This window comes from Struthio camelus, chromosome 6 (assembly GCF_040807025.1).
Source record: "Struthio camelus isolate bStrCam1 chromosome 6, bStrCam1.hap1, whole genome shotgun sequence".
Lineage (NCBI taxonomy): Eukaryota > Metazoa > Chordata > Aves > Struthioniformes > Struthionidae > Struthio > Struthio camelus.
In genome coordinates, this window is record NC_090947.1 from 30470700 (window position 1) to 30496289 (window position 25590).

A 25590-nucleotide genomic window follows, 5' to 3' on the forward strand; every position below is an offset into this window, starting at 1 on the left:
ACTCAGGAGACCTGGGCCTACCAAGGAGCAGCCTTCTGGAAGAGGAGCCTCCTCTTGGAATGAGCATTATTCATATTTAGCCCAGACAGTGATTTTTCCAGTCCTGAGCTAGTCTTTGCTATAATCACCAATTAAGGCCTGTCACAGTAGACTTCACAGACAGTTGATGAGGACTGAGCTCTGGCAGGTTGGAGATTGGACTCAGGCTCTCCAGCTAATAACTGTGACATTCAGAGCAGAACTAATGGCTCACCCTTGGAACAAGCTCCTTCCTGTATGTAACCTGATCCTCCAGGAACTTTAGGACTGGATTTTTCTCAGTGCAAGCATTTGAATAAGCCAGAAAACCTCTAGAATGGCTTCTGAACACCGAACAATGCAGTTCATCATAGAACAACTGGCTTATTTTGATTTTTGCAGTGTTCCCAAAAGAACAATTTTGTTTTTCTTCCTTATATGATTTTCCTAGTGTGGTCTCAACCTCAGTATAAAGTCTGCTTTTTCTAGGTTACAGTTGGGCCAGGACTATATTCATGAGTTCAAATTTAAGTATATGAACATATTTATTGAATTCTGCAAAGTGGTGTTAACCATATGTTTAGTTAGTTAGATTATTGAATCAGGACTCTCACTGGCTTTATATCACCACTGAAGAAAGCGATATCTAGACAAACTCATGGCTGACCTGATCTGGTTGCAGATAGGTCTGCTTCAGGGGAGAGGTTACACTAGATGCCCTCCAGAGATCCCCTCCATCCAACTCTTCTGTGGTTCTGTGAAGCTGTAGGTGAAAATATCAGTACAGAAGGTTTGACAGAAATTATGATTCATGCACTGTTAGCTACAGTTGAATCTGGGAACCAAGATTGTTCGTGTTACACAATGGCACTTCTTGAATGAGATGCCATAAATGTAGGTTAATAAATACTATTTAAATGAACTTAATATTGGTCCGTGGCTATATTAACAGTTGATCCATCTATCCAAATTTTGGATAATATTGGGAGATGCTAGGGCATGGACATATTGCAGAATGAAATTACGTTAAGAGGGTTTAAATTTCTTGAGCATATCTTGAGCATCCGTAAATGACCATTACATGACCAGCGTTTTATAACTAAAATGTAGCTGCTTAAATCATCTAAACCAGTAAGTGGATGAACATCTGGTGAACAGCTGGATGGTTAGGTGAAGCTGGGAGATTCTGAGCTAGTATAAACCAGGGCTCAGAATTGTCCTGTTTTCTGCAACTTCAAACCTGGGGCACTGTGTCTGCGACAAAGAGATGAACTATAAGTGGAGAAAGAAAGGTACAGATTCAGAATATTTATTTTTTACATTACTGTCAATGTTATTTGTGTGATACTATGAAGACATTAGCTCTAACGCTGTGTTCAGTTTTAGGCACTGCACTTCCACAAAGATATTGGCCATCTGAAGAATATCCAGACTCAAATGAGACTGTTGTTAAGTCCTTGGAAGCATGATCTGTAAGAATGATCTGAAAACATGGCTTATTAATACACTATGAAGTGTTGTTTAGTTAAAAAAAAAAAAAAAAAAAAGAAAAGTTAAGGAACATGATAGCAATCTTCAAACACATAAAAAGTTGTTGCAAAAAGGAAGTGAATAATATTTTCTTCATGTCCACTGTGGATAGTACAAAAAGTAATGGGCTTTTTAGTGGTAGCAAGAGAAATTTAACTTAGACATTAAAAAAAATCTAACAATAAAGATAATTAGGTACTGGAATAGATAGCCTGGGGAGGCTGTGGAAACTCTATCATCATTAAAGTATTTTAAGATCAGGTTGGACAAACATCATTTGGAATAACAAAGATCTGGTTAATACATAGCGGGCAAAAGATGAGCAATATGATCAACCGAATGCCTTTTTTCTGTTTTCTTCTATTCAGTTATAGTTGCTTAGCAGTATCAAGGATAATATACATTTGTTAAATACAAATCAATTAGACCTAACGGTAGCAAAAAATATCATATACCATTTTTTGATGGAAAAGTACCAAAATAAATAAAATAATGTGGAAGACCAGTCGTATTTGAACAACAGATTTTCCAAAATAAAAGTTAAAAGTTCTTACAATGTGAAGATAAGCTACATCTAAAATTTATATTTTAAAAATAAATGGACATTTGCAAGGCTAGGGAAAAGTATGTCAATCCCTTTGGAAATTATAAACATACCATTTTATTTGGCAGTAATAAAGAAGACAGGGATAAAGAAGATTAGAGGATCTGATTATGATCAGGACTTTAAAGACAGTAAATGAAAACCTGTTCCTTCCTACGATACTGCATTTGGTTATTCCAGGTTTCCAGAGCTATAACTGAGATCAGACCTCATATCCTGATCCTTTATCCATGCTGTAGCCAAGTTCAATTAAATCTTTTTCAAGGGGCTCCTGAGTACATCCAACCGAGAACAGAAAGTAGCCTTATGACTGAATGACGTACATGGAAGGGAAGATAGATAAAGATGTGCAATTATTTCTTTGGTTTCGCCTGGGTAACTTTCTCATGACTCTTGAAGTACAAGCGTGCTGTAATCATTAGGGCACAGTTAATGAAAACAGCTCGTTATTATCTTGGAGATACTGTCCTCTAACGATGCCCTTCGGACTGAAATGTATGTAAATGAGGTTTATTTAATTTACAATTTTTACTACATAGACTTTGTAAATATGAAAATTTAATTATTGAGTGCAATATTTATCTTGAGGAGCACTAACTCCTTTTCACCCTACAAAATAAATAAAAAAAATTACTTTTGAAGTAGTTACTTACTTAACAGATGCTTCTGTCCAGAGTGTTCACCAACCTGTACAGATATGCACCAGACCAAATATGCACAGATTTATCCCCTTATTCTGGTGAGCATTATGTTAACATCCTTCACACTTGGAGGTACCGTCCTCTAACAATGCCCTTTGGACTGAAAGGTATGTAAATGAGCATTTCTGTGCTTCTGTAAGAGAATTTGCACATCAATCCAGAAGGAAGTAAATTACTGGGAGAAAAAGTGCAGTGTAACAAACCTTCTATCTGACAATGTGAGAACAGTGAAGCGCTTTAATAACTAAATGGTGCATATGTCATGATATATTATTGGGAGGGGATCATCTGAGGCAGGCCCATACACAGAAGAAATATTTCAGACAGGAATATTATCCTGCACATATGGAGTAGAATTTGAGCTGTTGCAATAACTGATCTTCCACTACTTCTGCAGTTCTGATAAATGCAGAAATCCAAAATTTGCTTTGGATGGCTCAAACCCAATTTTTTGTTTGTGGAGATCTCAGTGGAACTGAACTTTTAAAAGAGCCCAAGAATTAAATTGTATTTTGATTTTTTGGCATGTTAAATAGTTTTGTAAAACGTAAGGGTGTCTTGAAAGTGGGGAAAGGCTGGTCTCTATCACACCTAGGAATTGGCTGACCCTCAATCAAATGCCATATTCTGATTCTTGCCTTCTTCCTCCCTTTCTTCTCCTCAGGGAGTTACAGCTTTTCTTGTCAATATTTTTCCTGTTGAATCCTTGAGCTCCTAACTATCAGCATCTCAGCAAATACAGTTCTGTCTGTGTTTTTGCTTCTCTTATCTTTCATGACTTCAGCTCATGGGCTTTCTCACATCTTAACAATAATTTTTTTCAGTGAAACTTAGCCAAGGTCACAGCTGTGCTGAAACAAACTAGGCCTTGGGTTACAGGGAACTGAAGGTTACAAGATAACAGTGCATCCACCTTGCACATGAGCAAAGCAATATATTCCACACTTGTGTGCATTGCTCTGAAATCAAAAGACAAGACAGTTTTAGTTTGTCTCCTAGGATCCTCTTTGGTTAGGATCCTGAGGTAGCCAGAAAAAAAATAAAGAATTTTCATAAAAGCTTCCAAACATCATCTCTTTCCCTTACTTCTCAGATCACTGCAAAGAGTATCTTAAAAGAGAAAAATATGAAGATAACTATGTAATGACTCACATTTGCCCAGTGATTTTAATCTCCAAAGGCACTTAAAGAAATGTCATAACCACATATCTCCATATTGTGGGTTGTCCTTCAGTTCCTATTACAAATGTCAGATATGATCCTGGTATTAATCAATCTAATTACGAAAGCACTTAATTATTCTTTCATACCCAATCTTGCCATTCATTGGAATTTGGAAAATAATAGCAAAAAGTATGTGCCCATTTTGTTTTTACAGTAACTGCATATAACCTTTGCTAGGAGAAGAGAAATCTCATTGTAGTCACTAGGTTATGTCAGAGGTCTGACAGTCTTTCCGATACAATTTTTGTCCTTTATTACCAGCAGTGAAAGGATCATGACCCTTGCACGGACTGTTTTGGGTTCATATACTACTATTCCACTTAAATCAGCAAGTCAATATCCTGCCATTTGTGGTGGACAGACACATCTGGAGCAATCCTATTCCTTTATCATCCAGGAAGCGCTGTCTTCAGGAGCAGACATCAGCTTGGCCAGGGAGTTATGAACCGATTCCTCTGTGAGTGACTCACATCCTGGAAAAGATTATGCTGCACTGAATTTTCATGGTTGGGGTCCTTCAGAAACTGCCATCAGCTCTCTGCTGCTTCTCTAAGCATGCTCCCATTGTAGGTGTTTCCTTGCAGACTTGTCGTGGAGAGATGCATCTTATATCCACACAGCGCCCAGTAAAACTGGTCAATGAAAGCAATGCCAAACTGTTCTGGAATGAAAGCTTCATATGGTCGACTTGCTGCTTTAGCCCGGTGATAGACCCTTTACAGGCAACTGCCATTCTCTGAAAGTCCCTCTACATCATTCACTTCCCACAGTGAGACTTCTCAACCAAAGCCAACTCAAGAGCTCCTGGTCTCTGTCTCTGAATCTGAGTACCAGCGTGGATGTCTTTCAAGGGTGCCCCATACTCTGCTACTCTGAAACCTCTCCAGCTCCAGAATCTGATCTAGTAACATCAGACACAGACACAGTATGGACTGAGGGCTTCCTTTCTCTGATTCTGGCTCAGTAAAAGCACCATTAATATAAAGATCTGCGGTGCTTCTTAATGCCATTTTCCACTACTCTATCAGGAGGGTAATAGCAAATTGAATCATTAAGTTTATTTGCTCCTTTGATGGTCACAGCAGCTCTGATTACCCTGCTATGCACTTCAAGAGAACCCACAGGCTCAGCACATAAGGATGACACTCTTCACAGACCTCTGCTGATCGCATCATCTGTGTTTACAGATAAACAATCTGTAACACAGATCATACATGAGCAATTTGTTACTACTTGAGAAAGAAAACTGGGAAACGACATGTGGATGATGTACCTCATTTTGGACAAGCAAAATTTTTCTTTGTTAGGCTTTTACATCTGCTGGGGATTTTACCTTTTATTTATTCACTGCACTTTTTGTCTTTATATTTGAGAGATATAGGCTGGAACACGTGCATGACTGATGAACAACAATCCTAAAGCAACAATGGTACAGAAAACAGTAGATATGAGAATGCATTTGGCAGAGACCAAGCCATCCCTCAAAAGTGAATGCCTTTAAAATGAAACTTTACACAAAAATGAAGGAAAACATTCAATTAAAACTGACATGGAAATTAGGAAAACTACCTAAAGAATCTTACTTGGGAAACAGCCAAGAAATAAAATAATTCAGTTCCTAGGAATGTTCTGAAGAAGTGAATGACGACCAATAAAAGACCAAATACTTGAATATCAGCTTGCCTGCTTTCTTTTTAAGAAGTGCTGCTCTTTGCGATCCATTCATTTCACAGAATGGTACTTGGTAATTTGTTCAGAGAACATTTTTGAGGGAGTATATCCAACATTTCCAATTACATCTTGAAGGCTTGACACAAAGAGAGAAGAGATGAAAAAGATCTTAAAAATGGGGGAATGAATAAATACTCCAGGCTATTTTTTTTTCTCCTCTCATTTAACTTGTGAATAATCTGATCTGCTGGAGGGATTAAGAGGCCTCATTTAGTAGCTGCGATAATCAGATAACAGGTTATGAAAAAATACAGGAATAAGAATCCACTGTTTGGTGCCTACTATCCAAATGAGTTGTCCGATGGATGTATATCTCAGCTGAACGGAATAATTTTTAGCAAATGATAAGAGTGGGCAGGAAAGATGTTCACTGCTATTATAATCAAGCACTTCATAAAGCAATTAATTAGATAAAGCCATCATACACCATAGGCAAATACTGATGTTAAATATGTTATTCACACATTATTCGTTCAGACACAACCCTGGGTATTGTATCCTGATATGCTGTCATTTAAGTCCCTTGCAATCTGTGTAATTGATTCCTTGATTGCAGCAGCGAATGCAGCACACTGTGAAAGGACAAATGTACTTGTAGGTTATCTAAACTAGAGGAGAAGAGGACGGCAGACAGAAGAAGAGTCTTCAAATATGTAGGAAACAGCAGTAAAAGACGTAGGAATAACTTGTTCTCTAAGGGCCCTGTAGAGGAAACAAATACTAATTTTAAATTGCAGGGAGGGGGATTTAGTTTAGATACTTGAAAAACAACTTTCTAAGAGCAAGGAATCTGACTTATGGGAGTTGTTTTGTCTATGATGTTCCAGAGCATCCATCATTGTAACCAGACCTTGCCACGAATGGTTTAAGACTAGTCCATCCTTTCATGGGACAAGGACTAGCCAACTGCTTAAGGACTCTGCCAGTATAATTTTCTGCTCTAAATTAGCTCTGGTGCAACACCTAACACTTCCCCTGCAGTCTCTGTCTCCTCACTCCAGAAGGATACTACTGGAGTGAAAAATTCATAAAGAGAGCAGAGGAATGTGGCTTCTCACTGCAGCTCACCTATGAGTGGATAACATCTTCTAGCATTACATGTAGGAATCTGGGGTGAGCCGAGGTCCCCATGTGTGATGCAGTTATAGCAAACACAAGGTGAATGCTGTGGAGTGTAGAGTCTCTACTCTCAGCTATGCAAGAGAACTGAAGCTCAAACCCTTCAGTGGCAGATTACTTGAAGCTTACTTCCTAAGTGGTACGTTATTTGATAAGCTTTACCAAGTTCTAAAAGAACCTTATTTTTTAAGAAGTGTACTAAAAACTCCTGTTTTAAACATGCATTAAACAAACCTCTCAGAGAGAAGGTGTACCATGTATGGGTACCATGAAAGCTGCACTCTGAAGAAGCCTCAATAACAAATCAAATCCTCCCTGGCATGCCTTTCTCTGCTGGCATGTATTTAGTCTCCCTGGGAGATCTCTTCAGCACTTCATGTCCTGAATGCATAAGTGGATAGAATTTTCTTTTCTGAAGTGAGGGAAGTTTTCCTGGAACATTTCCTCTAGAACGTTTTTTTTTAGATTTTTTTTTTCCCTTTGAAAGACTGTTTTCTTGAAAGCCTCAGTGTGGAAGTACTATCACAGTACTTCATGGAAGTTAAAGTCTGTATCAGTGTGAGTACAGTCTGAATCCTGTATTTACTTTTTATCTTCATTACCTGGGCTTCCCACTGGGATCATTTCTTTTATGTTACTTGCTAGCAAGGACTCCCATAATACATATGGCAAGTGAACAACAGAAAACATGATGGTGAATCATGGGAAATATAAACCCACAGAGAAGCCTGGGAGGATGAGACCTCAAAGGGACAAAACATGTCTTGGCCATGCATGGAATACCATAGGATGAAGCAGATGCCACAGAGGCTGCAGGTCTGGAAGTACTGGATTTAAGTCAGTGCAGCACTCTGCTTGAGCAAATTTGATCCTTTTGATGTCTAGTAAAGACCAAGGTAGCTGTTCCTTGAGGAAACAGCAAATCAGGTTGGTGTTTACTTAGGAGTGTTCTCCATCCTACAAGTTAGACCTCACTCATATCTCCTCAAGGCTTTGGCAGGGAAGGGACAAAATATTCATGTTCTGAAATAACATTTTCAGATGAAATTTCAAGATAAGAAAAAAATTTTTTCCATAAGGAATGTTGACAAAAAATGACTTCCAAAATGTTTTCTTGTGATCACTGATATAGTTTTGCCAGGCACTCCTACTCGCCATCAGCAAATTCTGACAAGAGCTACAAAGAAACCATTGCTATAATACGTGCCACCATTGACTGTTATTAGAGCTATTTTATGCAGGTCTCACAGACAGTGTAATAATTTTGTAATTAGAAAGCATTTACACTGAGCCGTGTATTTCCTGCAGTCCCTAACAGTTGAGTCAGATATGCATATTCCAAACAATTGCAAGAGAGTCACCAGTTATCCAGAGCTATTTCCAAAATGTACGGTAGTTCTCACTGAAGACTATCTGGCTCTGTCTCAGTTTGGGTTTTGTTTGTTCCTGCAATGTGAATATTAAATAGCAATACACATGCGTCTATTGAGAACTTGTACCTCCTATCTGAATACCACTGTATGAACTTCAGGCCAGTGATATCCTTTTTAGATTCCTTTTGATTAAAAGTGCTATAAAATCACCAGTCTGGGAAGCTGTTTGTGCAAAGGCTAAGCTGGTTAGCACCTTCATGGAACCATGTATTTTTTCAGGGACTAATAAGGCTGAAACTCCCTGTGTATCACTAATGTAATAAATGAGGTCTAGAGGCCTGGCATCTGACCTTTATCTTTCAAAGTACCTGCGTAAATCCAGTCCACTCAATATACTTAGACAGATTGCTGTGTTCCCAGGGCTATGACACTGGGTGAGAAAATTCCAGCACAGGAGGAAATTGAGATGATAGACTGAAACAACCCATTGCTGCAATCTGTCTGTGGTGATATCTGGATGTGATATCCGGATCCATCACTCCTAAATATGAATGGATGAGGATGCAGTGGACACGCTGAAGATTATTAAGAGATCTTAGGTGCGTATCCTTCTCTTAATATTCTGGGCTTTAGCTTATCGTTGTTACTCAGAGCACTCCATTAAAATGGAGTATAGGCAGAATCTAGCATCAGAATGAATCTAAAATCAATTATGGAGACTTCTAAATGCAGGCAAACTTTTACTCGTCTACAACTTTCTGGTTTCCCAATTAAGGCTCTCTCTTCCTTTCACTGAAGTCATCTGTTATGCTCCCACTGAGTTCAGCAGAACTCAGCAGGTCAGGTGCTAGTGATTCAGGTGCCTGAATATAAACTCCTAGTGACAGATTCCCTAGAGTATCTAAATTGTTCATATGCAGTGGCAGATATAAACCTTGGAAGATCTATGTCTTTTTGGAGTAGAAGATGGATACCACGCAGGATGTCCAAAGGCATCTAAAATCCTGCCTAAATATCTATTTAGGCTGAATCCCATTTGACACAGTTTCTGACACCTCAAATTGCCACAGAGAAACATGTTTGATCTTGAGAAGGCTTGGAAAGAAGCATTCACATCCACCCTGTTGAAACATGCTAAAGAAAAAGCCATAAAGCCCATTCACTGAATGCTTAAATTTGACTGAAAGCCATCTGTGCATTTCACAAGCCATCCTCTGAAAATGACTTCTGATTTCTTGAAGTTTGATCTGGACATGAGCAAGTAAATTAGAGATAAAAAAAAGAATGAAGCCTGTTGGGTTTTGCCTGTGTTTAAAACACGAGCAAGCTTTCCTAGTGGAGTTACTTTACTTTCCAATGCTGAAAAATAGTATCTAAGCACACTGAACTTTTGGTCCTATTTCAAAAGAATATTGATTAGATTCCTTGAGTGGCTAAAAATAAATGAGAATAGAAGAATAGTTATACTTAGACCAAGAGTACTGCTAACCTAATATACTACCCCCAAAATGGCCAGTTTGGGATGTTTACGGAAAAAAAATAGTACAATTAGGTCCATATAGCTTGATTCTTTCTCTGGCTATGTAGCCATTATGCCATATCCTTCTCTGATCTTCAGAAGAACAGAGGTTTAGAGATTTTCTGATATATCTATTGCATTCAAAAATTGATAGCTGCTAACAGATCTAACTTGGTTCTTAATAACCTAATTAAGATAATAACTAAATAACAGGAAAAATAAAACCCGTGAATGCCTGTTTGAATTTGGAAGATGACGAGGTGTGCTGATAAGATAGCTAGATTATGTCATTTTTCAGTTTCCTTCTGTTTAAAATATGCCGTATTCAATTTCTGGGAACACTTGGGCAGCAGAGCATTGCTAGACAAAAATACTCCCAAATAGCAAGTACTAAGCTCAAAAGCCTGAAGATGAGTTTCAGGTTGTCTATTCCATTTTGTCATTTGCAGTTCCTTCTCTAGCTGTACCTTGTATAAATCAGTCAAAAAGGGAAGTAGTCAGTGATAAGAAAACTGAAACAAGCCTATACTGTACCACAATTCACACTACATCGTATCGTTCACTAAATGATCTAAATCCCAGAATAGGATCTGGGGTGAAAATTTACACAGGTAAAATCTAGAAACTGCTGTACAAATAGTTTATAAACAGGAAAACAAAAAGAATAATTTTTAGTTTGACGATCATTTGGCTGTGATCAAAATGTTAGCCTCTATTTTATGATTTTCTTGGAAGAAAGTAAAATTAAATACTGTCATTACTTTAAGAGTTATCTTGTCAAAATCAGGCGTGGTGACAAAACTCCACATTGTCTCCAAAGAGCATTTAGCTCTGGCCAGTTCAGTAAACACATTCTTACCCGACCAGTGAGTGTGCATATGCTAACTTGGCTATTCAGTTTTATTTGTATGCACGGTGACTGTGTCTTTATAGATATATCTTTTGTGTTCTGCTTTGGAAAGGTGTTTTTTTGCAGCTAATTTCTTAATAATATTTAGATTTCCTGAGGCGGAAGACAGGTGCAAACAATGATGCTACACTTTTAGCACAAAACACTTGACACAATTCAATGAATATAATTCAATAAGGATCTAAGAGGTGGGAAACTGAAGCATGTGGAAGGGATTGACTGATTGATAGACATGGATCAATTAAGGAACAGCTGAGAAATCTGACTTAACATTTCAAGCTTCAATCCTGTGCAATGTCATCGTAAACCTGAGATCTGCCCCTGAATGCAATCTCTGAAAAGCCACGTGCGACGTTAATTTCGTGAGAGTTTTGAGTTGTCTTCTTCATGTTAGTAAACTTCACTCTAGTTGTCAAAAACACATGTATGAATTATACATGCTCTATAAAATTTTCCAAATAAAGTTTACCTGGCAGTTAGCTACTAGTGTGGTAAACAATACACAAAAATTAAAGCAGTATTTGGTTAAAAATTGCTTGAATATTAAATTCCCATCTCTTTTTATAATGTTACACTTTTATCACTCATTGCAGAAATTATACTCTCTTTTGGAGGATAACCCCACTCCTGTTTGAAATATCCTTTGGTTCGCGCAAGGACTCTTGTCAGCATGTCTTTCTTCAGATGTAGATTAATAGGGGAAGAGCAAAATCAAGGATCTGCAGTCACTGGTACTTTCTCATCCCTACTCTTCTCTCGTAACAAGCTGATTCTGCCAGAGAATATCAGTTGAGGGGAAACAAACAGAAGAGCAATGAATGAGGTTAAACAACACAAGTTTTAAAGTGCTATAGATGCCTGGGAGATGTTGAATAGACAATGTTTTCCCATGCCTTTAAACGATAAAGCGTATTTTCCTTTAGTAAGATAGCAGGAAATGATAAGTTTACAGCATTGATCATTTCAACTATGGCTCAGGATACAAGGATATAACAAAATACTTTAAAGACCAAATGCTTACAGTGCCAAATTATTAAGGCCATGCCAGCAAAAATAAAGGCAATTACAGAGAAAATATCACTTAAGGACATCAGGGGAAATATTATTTTATTTAAACAAATTGAATTACATCAACAAACAGTTTTTCAATTCCAGCAATGTTATAAATTTTATCATCTTAAATTCTTCCAAGCTACTGCATTCTGCCACTGAAATGAAATATTGGCAATAGAATCGACATTCTAGTTAGTCTCCATTCAACCTCAAACTTTAATAGAAATAACCTGTCGGATTTGACTGAGTGTGATATCACTAGAGAAGCCTTGAATTTAAACTGGGTGGATAAGGAAAATTGCATGGTTTGTGAAGGCAGCTTTGAATAAAATGGAAATTTTACTTCAATCCCATTTAGCTGTCAAAAGGCCACTTCTAATATTTTCATAAAGCTATTTGCCTACAGAGCACAAATAAAGACCTGGAAAAAAATAACAACATAGTCCCAAAGCAAATAACCACAAGATAAAAAACAACAACAAAAAATTATCCCCAGCTTCTAATTTCCTTTGCTTTGAGCTTATTTTTTTACATTATTTTTTGATGGAGCTTCCAAATGTTAAAAAAAATGATGAAGATTTATTCCAATTGATTATTAGATTTCAGCAAGTTTATTAAACACATTCATTTTAGTTAACATTTTAATCTTAGAAGTGCTGGAGAAACACAAAAGCCAGAGTGACATGTAAATTAATGATAAGATAAGGAAATTAAAAATCTACTTTTGAAGTTGCAGGGAAACTTAGATCAAAATTGAAAAAAAGTTATAATCAGAAGCTTTATGCAAAGCTGAAACAGGATTTGGAAATTTTAAAAGATGAGGGAAAAAGATATGTCTCCTTACAACCAAAAATGCTGCTGCTTACACTGATGCTTGCCGAACAAAATGATCATACACACTGCCTCAGTCTGTACTGCCTGATCACTCAGAATAAACTTGACGAGACTGAAAAGAAATGCCATATTTGTGATAGACAAGAAAATGGGGCCAGTAGTTACATTATGAGAGAAGGATTACATGTTAAAGATACAGGTGACTAGAAGACCTGGGGAAACACTGGGGTTTTTTCACTGCAATCCTACACAGGATTCAAGCTATTAGTTGTCTGTCCTTCATCTAGTTGGCCTATGGAAAGAATAAGCATCCCAAATGTATATTTCCAAAGATTTTAAGCCTAGAGTACACTACAGGTATCACGTGACCTGCAGGCAAGTGTGCTCACTCAGTGATTTTTGAGTAACAGGATTCTTTTCCCTCATTATAATACTGCCTTTTTGTCTGTCATGATTCTATTCTAGCCACTGCAGTAACTGTGACAGAAAGACAGATAGGGATATAAGAGCGTCTGAAAATGATGGCAATACTCACTCTTGTGAGAACTGAAAATGTTTCTCATTCAAAATATGAGAACGTTCTGAATGTCAGATATTCACTTAGCTTGTTGCCCCATTAAACATGTTCCCTCAAGAGATTTCCTGTTTCTCACATCTTGCCGGAATGTGGGCAGTGGAGGAGACGGTGGTGCCACCGTCTCTCTCCCTACTGCTTCAGCTCAGTATCACAGGACATCGGGTAAAAATAATAAGTACACTAAAATGAATTATTACTTTGAACTTGGATTGTACCCTTTTTTCAAATAATTGCACTACCACACACCTGAGAAACAACTAAGAATGGCAGATATCTTATCATAGTTGTTTATGATAAGAAAATAAAAGAGAGAACCTCAATGAGGTAAAAGCAAAGGTTTTACTGCATAAAGGAAGGGTCCTATTTTTACCAGAATGCTGATTAACTCTGTCTTCTGGAAGTGAGGAACTTCATTGTCCAGGGGCATGCGGACAATATTTGAAGAGAGAGAAGACCTACCACAGTTCCAGAACAACTCATACACCAGCGATAACCTAGTTCCTGGCTCGCTAAACTGCGTGGTAACATCTTCAGAAGGATGAGAGCCACAGGACATGTAGTAGTCCAGGGTTCATGAGAGGAGCATCACTTCTGATTAAACCCTTAATGTGACATTCAGTCACAGCTGTCCTTGTATGTTCAGGCTGTCTAGTGCAAGTTCTCAAGACCTGAGGTCACCCTTGGACTCAATATCCTTCACCGGAGACATGATTCAGTACCCCTTTCTAGTAAGGAGGAGAGAAGGTACCTACTGAAAGAATTACCTGTTAGTCCAGCCTGGGTACACTGCCTACAGGTTCTTGAAAACTGAAAATTTACAGCAGGTTTGCTATAGATCTGGGCTGGTTGCATCCCCTCTTCTACCCTGAATATCACTGTTCATGTTGTTACAAGAAAAGAAACGGGCAGGCTCGGATTTCAGATACAGGTCTGCAGTACCACCACCGCCCAGCATTATATGAATATGGCTTGTGTACAAACTGGGTAAAAAGCAACATCAAATAGAAACAGATATTCAAAACACGTCTCAATATTCCATTGAGAGATGGAGCGTGATTTACTTGAATGGATTATTCCCTGTTTCAGTAGGTAATGATAAGAATGTCCAAGTAAACTAATTAATTATTACTATTTCACTGCAATGGATGCAATAGCAACTTAGAGATGAAGAACTGGTATCATTAGAAATTAGAGAAAAATTAGCAGAAAATAGTGAGACACATTATTATCAGCAACACTAAAAAACAAGAAAAACAGTTATTTAAACCTTTTTCAGCAAAATACGTAGTCTGTTTGCGTCATTCTAACTGTATGCATAGACCTGCTGATGTCAGTGAAGTTATGGTACTTCTATTTTAGTGTTTTGCTGAAGAGGAGCCCAAAAGGACAGCGTGCAACAAAGCGTAGCTCATGATGTTGTGGAGGGAAGGTAACATTGCCTTTAAAATCTACAATAATTAGCACCAAAAGTAGATTTTCGTTTCCATGGTAAACATTGTTCCTAATCCAACAGGGGATTAATAACAGCATTCTTTTGCCGTCATCTTTCTACTAGCTCCTTTTCCTTCTGGTTGACAACTAACATAACAGACAAGAATATCAGCCTGATGTACAATTTTCCTTTAGAAGGATCTGTGACAACTTCCATTCATGACAGACAGGCTAAGTTAAAGCAGCCTTTGCTTCTCGAATTCTGCTACAGAATAGGCATGCTTCTGTTTCCTTGACCTGCGTTATTTTAAAGAACACTTCCGAGACCTATGAGGAAAAAAAAATTCAGCTCACCTCCCCAGACTAAAAACGAAACACACATAGAATACATACGGGAGAGAAACCACTGAGAAGCAGTGGGCTGAGAAGAAAACAAACAGAAACCCTAAGCCAAAGAAGCAGCAGCCTCAGCAGGGCACTAAGAGGGGAGGTTTTGCTTGCTGAAGTAGTCAAGTCTTAGAGCAGTTCTCAGTGTCCCAATTAAATTGCAGACAGCTAGTTACTTTGCTGAAAAGAAAGGAGGTAGTTGCTCTGAGAGAGGGAGAAAAGCAGAATTTGAAGCATAAAAGTGGCAATATGCTCAACTGCTGCTCTTTTAGGGATTGTTTTGTGATAGGCAGGAGGCACTGGAAAACCTCCACCTGTTTTTCTCTAAAGCCCTGGTGGTGGGTGGTAGTTCTAAAACCTTGACAGATATGGGAGAAAATATCATGGTAAGGAGTTGTTAAAGAGTTTGCAGTCTTATGAGATCCTAATTGAACTTTGTTGAAACACACCCTTTGTCAAAGCAGATTCAGGTCAGCCCATTCATCCTTTGCTTTGCGAAGGACTGCCTGGATGCCATGGTGCAGAACAATGCGTGTCGAACTCAAGGGACCTACAGGCGTAAATAAAGCTATCCTTTTAATTTTGGACGCATGCTGCTAACCCCTGGCCTCTGCAGTTTTGAATCCTAGGATGAATTCATTTCTCCTGGGGAGCTGCTAACAGCAAACGTCTAGTATAAATTAACCCAGAATTTCATAATGTTCCTCACCTTTTAACCTGTCTCAGATTTGAGGACCAACAGTGATGTTTGTTTTCATTCTTCTGAATGGGGTTTTGGTATATGGTCCAAATTCATTCCAGCTAAGAGTCCCTGTACTGGAAGACTATAATCTCAGACTCCTGCAGAGTCAATGGGAAGTAACCAAAGGTCATTTTCCCACCTAAGCTTTGCATTTCTTTCTAGAAGGGATTTTCTTTCCGCCCAGTTGGAACCTGGGTGGAGATACGAACCCATGGCTTAGACCGGCCCAGCTTCTATCTTCATTCAGTGCCTGCTGTATTGGTTGCGTCATTTTTTTTTATTTACAGACGTACATTAAAGAGCAAACGAAAGAAGTTTTTGCGCTAGAGACTATGTAGCAGGCATGCTATGAAAAAAAGAGTTGCATCTCAGGGAAGAAGTATAACCAATGCTAGCATTTCAAAGAGGCCTGAAGAGGTCAGTCTCCTAACTAAAATCTGTTCATATGTAGAGCCTGAAATTAAATATAGCCGGTGACCTCCAAAAGGTCTAAGCAGTTGCGTGCCAGGTGTGGAAGGTGATGGCAAAAGTGCAAATTATTAGCCTAAATTCTAAAGAAAATTTCAGAAGTGAGAGCTAGCCAGATTGCATCTCTTAATTAGCTGCAGGATGCTTAAGAGAATGGGTTCCTAATTTTATGGAAGTTTAACCCAGCTTACCCACTTGCTCATCAGACTGCCTGAATAGCTAGACTCTCAAGCATGCTGTGAGCAAGCTCTCCTCCTCTCTTCTGTTGCACATGTATCACCTTACCTCAGTAATTAAATATTCATTGGACAAAAAAGAGGTTAAGGAAGTCATGTGTGACAGAGAAAAATCGGGTTACTGCTCCAGTGGTTATTTAATTAGTTAAACAAAGTTGGACAGTTTCAGGACATAGCTGAGGAAATCTAATAAGCTATTGACTCGGATACTCTGCTGGAATGACAGAAAACTTCTGTTGGAGTCTGTTGTCCATATTAAGCAGCATGAGGACAGAGAGTGGGTCCTTCACAAATGAATGTCCTAACCACTATGTGTTATGGAGACATAACTTGTGAGAAAAGGATTTCAATTCATTTATAAAATCAGATCTACTTGGAGGGTTGCTCTGGAAGTGAAATATATGTCAAACGCAATTGCCAACAACTAAATTCTGTGTTCTCTTGGTAGATTAAGATGAAATCCTCATGTGGAAGAAAATGGAGCCTATTAGCAGCATTTCACTTCAAACGCTGATTTGTACATCGTATTGAAATTCAACAGAGTAGTTGCTTGGAATGCATTGATAAAATGCCTTGGGAAGACTATATAGAAGTAATCTGATGAGGATTCTATTAGAAAGGGAAGAAAAGGACATCCTGTTGCTCTTTATAGCACATAATACTGTTTTTTATGGATTTAAAACTGCCTAATGCGTTTTTCCTCTAAGGGATTCATCACCTGTTCGATCATTTACACTCTGGTTAACAGTGCTGCAGTATCATCTAAAGGCTATAAAAATTGCGCTAGTTTAGTAAAGTCTCTCACACTTTGATTTATCCTTCCAAGTATCTTCTTTCTGATATTTTCCCAGCCTACCAAGAAGGTGTGCAGAGAGGTTCTCAGAGTTGTTTCCAAGCGCTAAATCACCAGAGCTGAATATTCTGAGGAAATGGGCAAAAAATCTGTCACATTTAAACTGTGGGATCTCTGGGTTTGTGAAAGTGAACGACACATAGAAGTGAGAAATGAGATTTTCTGCTGATGTAAAGATGAGGCATGGGACTATCAGAGGAAATGGGACTCATATTACTGTATGTTACCTCATAAAAACTAAGTCATATTTTATGCAATGCATGAGAAAAAAAGAGTTCAAAGCAGGAGGTGACCCAGTGCTCCAGAAAGGTCTTAGACTCCCATCAGCCAGACCATTGTATTTCTTTAGCAATCAGCAGTTTTATTATGAGACCTTTTTCTGGTTTCTCTGATCTTAAATATCTACCAGACTCGGGAGGATGCTGAAAAGTGAATGACTGCAGTGATGAGAGAATAAAGGAGTGCAGGAGGGCTCAACAATCGCCAAGGATTTGTAGGTTTTCACCCTTCTGGATCACCGATTCTGTTGTAGCTTGGAAGAGTCAAAAAATTGTTACTGGACAACCTTAAGTTGCTTTTGGGAGATGTAATAAGCATTTTCATTCTATTTCCTATCTATTAGGAAAGAGATGTCCCCATGTCAAAATCAATATTGCAGCTTGTACCATCTGCAGAAACACAAACTCGGCGGAACTGGATTTCCAGCCCTAGAGAAGAGGTTTCTGGAAGACTGGGAAGGCATCAGTAGGAAAGTCTGAAGGCATCTATTCTGTTAATGTGGGTAGTGCAGTGCTGTGCTATGTGTGGGAGCTGTTGTGGAAAAACAAACAAACAAACAAACAAACAAACAAACAAATCCAATATATCCTTAAAAAGTGGTGTAAACCAAATCAGGGCTGATAAAAATGATCATGATGACCTAGGAGCAGTTTGGATTACTCAGCTATTTTCCCTACATATTTCCATTTCTTAATGTACTTGTTTTAAAGATAATATTTCTTTTTTTAATGAGATCACTAGGGACAAAAAGTGATTGACAAAGGGAAGTACATTCAGTGACAGAGAAAGTTCCTCATATGCAGTGTAGAGGGTAGATCCTTGAGGTAAGGGCCAAACTGTGTAGTGTTGACTACGAACACTTAACATCATTTAAAATCAGATAATTTCAAATATAGTAACAGCAGCCATCTCAGTGTTAGCCGAGTAGGCTAGCACTTTTCAGCTGAAGTGACTCTGGACAAACAGTTTTCATTTCAGTAGGTTTACATCTCCAATTCCAGCACTGTGCATTAATGCATAAATATGCACAGCCTGGGAGACTGGTGTTGTATCTACCTAGCTGCTCTGATCCCGTTGCTTTCTGCTGTTTGACAGCACAAACCCATACCCTCTGCCCTCTGCTGAATCCAGCCACCGTTTGCTGCTGACAGCTCCATGCCTCTGCAGGGTGGCTGGGGAGAGAGCCGAGACAGCAAGACACTGAAGGAATCATTGGAATTTAAGCAGTGCCCAGGCATTAAGAAAACAGTATCACAAATTGCTGCGTTTTCCACATTGCCAGAAGAACTGCTAAACGTTTTAACGGTCACTGCCTGACTGCCATTGCTTCCTTCTGTAGATTCATTCAGGCCTCTCTACACTTTATCCTGGAAATCAATCTGCTTTTTAAATTCACTGTTCTTCCTTACTTCACTGGTCACCTGGATGACTTGTGCCATCGCATACAAAAAGAGGTCAACTTTTAAGCCAGCAGAGCCTCGCTCCAGACTTGGCTCAAGGCCTCGCTCTTGGCTTGGGACTGCCCAAGTTCTGCACCTCTCTCTCTGGGAAGTGCCCAGGCAGGTTAGCCTGCTGGTAGGGGAGCCAGAATGTTCTGCCAGTGAGGGACAGTAAAAAAACAAAAAAACCCACTTTTTTTCCAATCCTTGATTTAGTTTTTATTTTACTTCTGATTTCGTTTTGTTAAAAAGAGAATGGACATTTTCCAGCCACCACTACGAAAAGCCTTTCAAAATTTCTCTCCTTGTGCTTTTCGCTCAAGTACTCAAGCTGTACTGCAAAGTATCAGAGTTTCATGGGAGAAAATTGGGGAAGAAGCTACCTGCTGCTCAGAAGAATGGAGGATCCCAAAGACACAGCTTTGGGTACAGTAAGGAACAAACTTTGGGAAAAGTAGGAAGCATGCTTAAGTTAACCGGTCTGTAAGAAGCCATTTTCTTTTGCTTTTTAAAAGGGAATCAGTTGCACCTGTGGCAAAAGATTTACTTCCTCTTAATGCAGGTGTGGGGTTTAAGCACTCTTCCCACGAATCTTACCTCTTCAGATAAGCTTCTTGGGGTCAGGATACTTAAGAAGATTTGATGGGTCCTGTGAACTAAAAGTTTTTTTGATCCTTGTAAGTACAGTTTACAGGGAAAGATAAGTGGATTGTTAGTCTACCTGTTTTAGCTTTATAACTGTTTAGATGTCTGAGGAGGAGATAGGGAATGATAGAGTGAAATAATAGTGGGAAGGAGTTTGGTTCTGTGCAAGGTAATGGTACAAAGATTTGGAAAAAGCTAGGGATGAAGTACAGGGTAGAAAACTGAAGAGGAGAATAGATGTTTGTTGCTGATGTAAAAGTGGTTTCTTACATGGTAAAATTTCAAACTTTCAAAAATGTTTCAGTCCTTTTATGAAGCATCATCAAGAAGCTTTGAAACTTAAGGGGAAGGAGAGGAAAAAGGCCTAAGAAGCTCTACAAATGACTTCTGAGGATCTGTAAAAGTGGAAAACAAATTGTATCTTTTCAAAGAGAGTAATTCTGGAATGTCATCTGGAGGAGCTAAGAGGTTTTAAAGTGAAATCTGCCTTCATACACTTCTAGCTATTATCCTATAAATATAAAGGGGGGGCTCATCCCAGATCCTATTGTATCTTTAACTCCCAAAAGCTTTTGTGCCTTGCTAATTAGCATAGCAACTTTGTATGCATTTGGAATATAGTGCTTAATGAGCAGATCATATGAGCAGCTGCCTTTTATTTAGGGTATGTGGTTGCAGATCAGATCTTAATTATGTTCCTATATGAAAGAACAACCTATGAACAAGGTTATCCTTAGTTGACTTCTCTGTAAAAAGGAAAATTCCCCAGAAATGAAACACTAGCTTTTTTTAATGGAATTATAGGTGATGTTGCTAACTCTCTTTTTTATTACCATTTTTAGAATATGTGCATGTTTTGCTAAGGCCTAAGCTCCTGGAGTCAGGTGAGAATAACCATTTTATCATTTCTAAATATAGCTCTCACGGTTGTGTAAGCGAACTTCCAAACTATGCTGTCTACAAGTTCAAGTCTTTTGACCTTTTTCTATTTAGTGGGGATGGGTTAGTGGGAGGAGAGAGGAGTTAAGGCTTTTATCAGTGAGCTTTGAATGTTTGAAAGTGGAAATCTTGTTTCTTGGTTGTATTCCTTGATGTGACACTGTGATTTTTTGAGTGCTCAGCTGAAGATTCTCCTATGGAGTTGCCTGATGTTCATCTCTGTGGGAAAATTATGACTTTAGAGCCCCTAAAAATGATGCTGACCGCTTTCAAAAATTTTAATTTAAAACGGCCCTAAGTTTTCAGGGGAAAATGCTCTATCTCTATCTTTAGTGATAAAAGTCAAATTAGCCTTTCCCTCGCCACATCAGCCTAAGGTAAGCACGGTGTTTTGAAGCCCATGTCCCTGGATTATCATCTTGCTGAGTGCATTCATCAAGCAGCGCTGCAGGAAAAGCTGGTTGTGTCAGAGCTCAGACAGATAAGGAAGTAAGAAGTGAGTGCTTTCCAAAATAGCATCCAATAAAACTGAGAAGTGCCTCGCTTGGCTTTAATTGGCAGGTGCAGTTTTTGCTTGCTGTGAAAGACCTTTGTCCTCTTTTTGATTACATTTCTTAAATGAAAGTTCAGTTTTAAGTGGTTTATAGGAGGCTAATAAAATGTATAGGCATGCTGTGGGATATAAGCAGCAAGTGTTGGATGTTTATAATCAGTGAGGCTGTTTACCAGCAACCATTTAGACTATGGTACCTATTAAAATACCTACGACTTGTTCAGTATCCCTCACTAATCACTGACTTAGTAAAAAGTGTAATTGTTTTTAAGGCTATTTATTATTTTAATAAATTAAATTGGTGTTTTTCATTAACTTTTTAAAAGTTGCTGTTTAGAAATAAAAACTGTGAGAAATGGGCCCACAAAGGGAGGGGAGGGGAGGGAAGGGATAAGTGAAAATCAGCTGGCAGATGAGATTCACCCCCCCCGCACCCCCCCTCCCCCCGGGGATTCTGGTCTACATGAAAGTCTTTGACTCTCACATATATGTAAAACTTTATTCAATTCAGCATACTTATCCATTCTTATATCAGCTTTTAAGTGCATCTTAACTGAAATCTTTTGGTCTCCTAAACTATTAGTGTGATGCCTCATTTGTTAGCAACTAAGTTTAACCAAACAATCACTTTTAGTTAGTTTATCTTTAAAACACCTTCCTTCACAAACCATAGTGCTCTTCAGGCATTTTGCAGTTGTTGGTCAAGTCAACTGACAGGCAGCGTGGCTCTAACAGCCACAGCAGATAAAATTCTCAATGCTGTGTCTTTGCAGGTACACTTTTTCCATCTTTCCTACTTCATTTTTGTGTTGTTGATTGAGATACTATGTTTTTAGGATAAAAGTTCTCTGTGATATGGGCATCACCCATATACAGTGAATTTACTAGATGTTAGAGAGAGGCTAGGAAGCAAAAGATGCCGTAGGTCCGGTGGCAAACTACGCCATTAATTTAGAGAGGTATTTTTTCCCACCCCCTTGCGCACTTGCATGTTTTTTTTTCTAATCTTGTTCTCAGAGCCAGATCTCAGCTGTTTTTATCAAACCAGAAGAGCTATGCTAAATTACATCTGCTGAGGATTGGACGCTACTTCTTTGTTGCGTCTGTCCAGAGACGATGCCTTTATGGTGCCTCTGAAGTGGGAGGTACTGCTGGAAGCAGCTTCCTGTGATGCAATGTCAAATTCTCAAAATGTCAGATTTATTTGTGCATGTGATGGTGTAATTTGGCTTCCTGCTGTGCAAATGAGAGGATTAATTTCCATAATATACAAATTAGCAATGCCATTGATATTCCTCCATCTCTCTGCACAAATTAGCAGCTGAGGGTGATAGCAGCCAGCTTAGTCTCCTTTTGTCTTCCTTCCAAATAGCCATTGATAAAGATACTTTCCCTCAATTAAATAACACTGGATGTCAAACTGGTGTTATCTTCTCCTGCTCCATTCCTTTCCTTGTTTCCTTGTCCTGGAGGAGTCAATTGAGGCTTGAAGTGTTTCCTAGGAAGTTGTGGCTGTGACTGTCATTCCCTGAGCAGAGAGCAGGGATGGGTCGAGGGTGCTTCACCCTAGCCTGTGAATTCTGAGCCATATGTACCATGCTATGCTGAACAATGAACCCTAAATAGCTGAAGCAGTGGCACATGGTCCCCTCTGCAAACTCTGCTGTGGAGATGGTATTTCCTCTCTGAAGAACATGGCAGATAACTAGGGGCACCTGGAGAAAGTATTGCAGATCCTGCCTGCCAGAGCCCTTGATATTCCTCAGGTGGGTTTACAGGTAACCCTTGGACCTAGCTGAAGGCATCAAACATGAAGAGCTCCTGTAGGTGCTGAGGTGAGAGCATCTTGTTATTGTGCATCAGGTCATGCCTAGAGAGTCTTGTGAAAAGTCAATAGGGTGTGGTGTTTTTTTTTTATTATTGGTTGTAAGCTGTCATTAGTAGAAAGCTTGTACCTAGGGCTAGGCAAAGAATATATAGTTCACTCTGGTGCTTCCAGCACTGGAGAGTTGGAGAAAGAAAGGAGGCTTCTCTCAGTTTTGTTACTTTTGTTACCTGATCCACTGTGGAATTTTAATCAGCTGGGAAACTCTGAAGGCTTCCGCTGAAGCCTTCAGTAGTTGCAAGTACACGTGTTTACTAGCATAGAGCAAGCTACAGGATCAGGGCCTGTCTTTTCAAGCTAGGCAAAGGTATGCAAATGTATCACAGAAGCTATACATGACAGTAATTTCTCAAAAATATGGATAATCAATAATATGTTTTTAGAGCATGAAAGTGTGTTTGGGGTTAATGTCCTGGGATAAATTTGGGTTATTCCACTGAACTCAGGAGACTTTTGGAAGTTTCATTAGTGTGAGGAAGATCTACATTTGGCCTTTTGTCTTTTAATTGTTCTATAAAGCACTGTAGGCTCGGCTCTGCTCTGCTCTGCTCTGTGTCCATCTATAAATAATCAGACCCAAAAGAGGGATGAGAAATAAAATGCTGATCTCAGTTGTGATGTCACCTACCCTGATGGTGAAACTGCGGATTCAATGCTATTTGATGAAATACTAACTGAATGTACCACTTTATTTAAAAAAGCCCTTGTGATTCTAATTTCTTCCTTGGTTAAACATGTCTATGATAATGTATAAATAAAAAGAACAGTGCAATTTCAAGCTTGACTATGATACTGAAAAACACAATTGTAGGCAAGCTGTCATGTTGATCTGCCAGACTGTTTTTCTTTTCCAAGTGAGAGTTCATACAAGGTGCTACAAACTTGGTAGGAGAAGGCAGATATTGGCTCTTAGGGAGGACAAAGATTCCAGGGCTTACTGACTTCATAACTCAGTGGAGGCAGAAATCGAGAGCTGCATCCTTTTACAGATCTCCCTCCAAACTGTGATTCCAGCTTCCATCTGTCCTTTCTGGTATTACAAATCCACACAAATGCCACTGTAGGTGCTTGCCCTATAAGCTACTGTCTCCTACAATTTTTTAAAAAATAAAAGTTTGTTTAAAATCTGAGAAATGCATTCTCATAACAAAGGGTTCCCCAGTGGAATGCGTTGTCCATTTATGCCAAGAGTTAAACAGTGGTATGGTGGTTTGTTTGTTTGTTTAATAGGATTGAAAACCTATGTGGTGTCCTGACTAGTCTGTTAGCCAATGGTAAGAAGTCACTGAGGGTTACTCTACTTTTGTGGATAGACAGAAATTTACCAGTGGGAGTTAGGACATTAAGCTATCCTGTAACTGTATTTTCCAAGACTTCTCACAACTTACTTTAAAGCCTCTGGTGCTGGTCACTGTGGAAAAACTATAGGACTATATTGACCATGGATCTGACTCAGGTGATGACAGTTCCTCCAAAGTTGTAGTTTTCCCTGTCACTTGGCAGAGCTATCAGGGTTTAATTGCTAACAACATCAGGTTCAGCATCTTTCCTGATGCTGATGAGGGACAATACCACAATACCTGCATGGGCCTGGGAGTGCCCTGTTCTCTCCTGCTGGCCTGCACTGAAGTGTGGGAGCAGTAACACAAGTAGATCATAAAATATGCTTCTTGTGTGTAGGTTTTGCTATGTTTAGCAATATGTGTCAGTCTCCCTGTGCTGGAATACAAAATTCTTCAATATACGTATTTTGCTGCAGAATGCTTTCCATGAGCTCTTGCACCTGCGACTGAAGGACATGGAGTTTGGCTTTTCTAGCAAAACTTTTTAAAATAGGCAAACACTGTGAAGAATTTATCATTAACAATGGAAAAATGTCATATTTCCATGTTTGATATAATGACATTGCATGCAATTTCCATCTTTTTATGAACTCATTCTGGACTTGTTGCAAGAAATAAAAACAAATGTGCTTACATCTACCTTTATATATGGGTATGATATTTCTACTGTAATGGCTCCAGGAACAAAAGCCTCAGAAAGTGTCACTGCTGTGCTTGAGACTGCTGTTACTGAATTCTTTAGTATATGGTTCTGGATGGATGGAACTTGTGGAATAACTTGGAAAACTTTGGAAATATTTTTGTGAATGAGAGACAGATTTACTGTTATTCAGTGGGATATTTTTATTCATTGGACAGTATTTTGGCAACTGCCAATTTCTTCTCATTTTGGGGGTGTTTTCAGCAAGTGAAGTGACTCCAAGCAGCCATGCTGCAATTGTGATATCTGTTAGTAAGCATTCCGTATCTATTTCTTTTGAAATTGTGGATCATCTGCAGAAGAATTCACCTGGGCTGTCTTAAACCACCAAACAGCTGTTTAGTCTGAACTGCCTGATTGGACTCCCTGTGCCATTGGTGGGGAGAAGCAGGCATTTTCAGAGGACATATCCTAAAAAGTCTCTAACAGTAATCTATTTCTCTCCATTGATTGTGAATTAGTAAACCACCACATTTACATTTTATATATACACACAC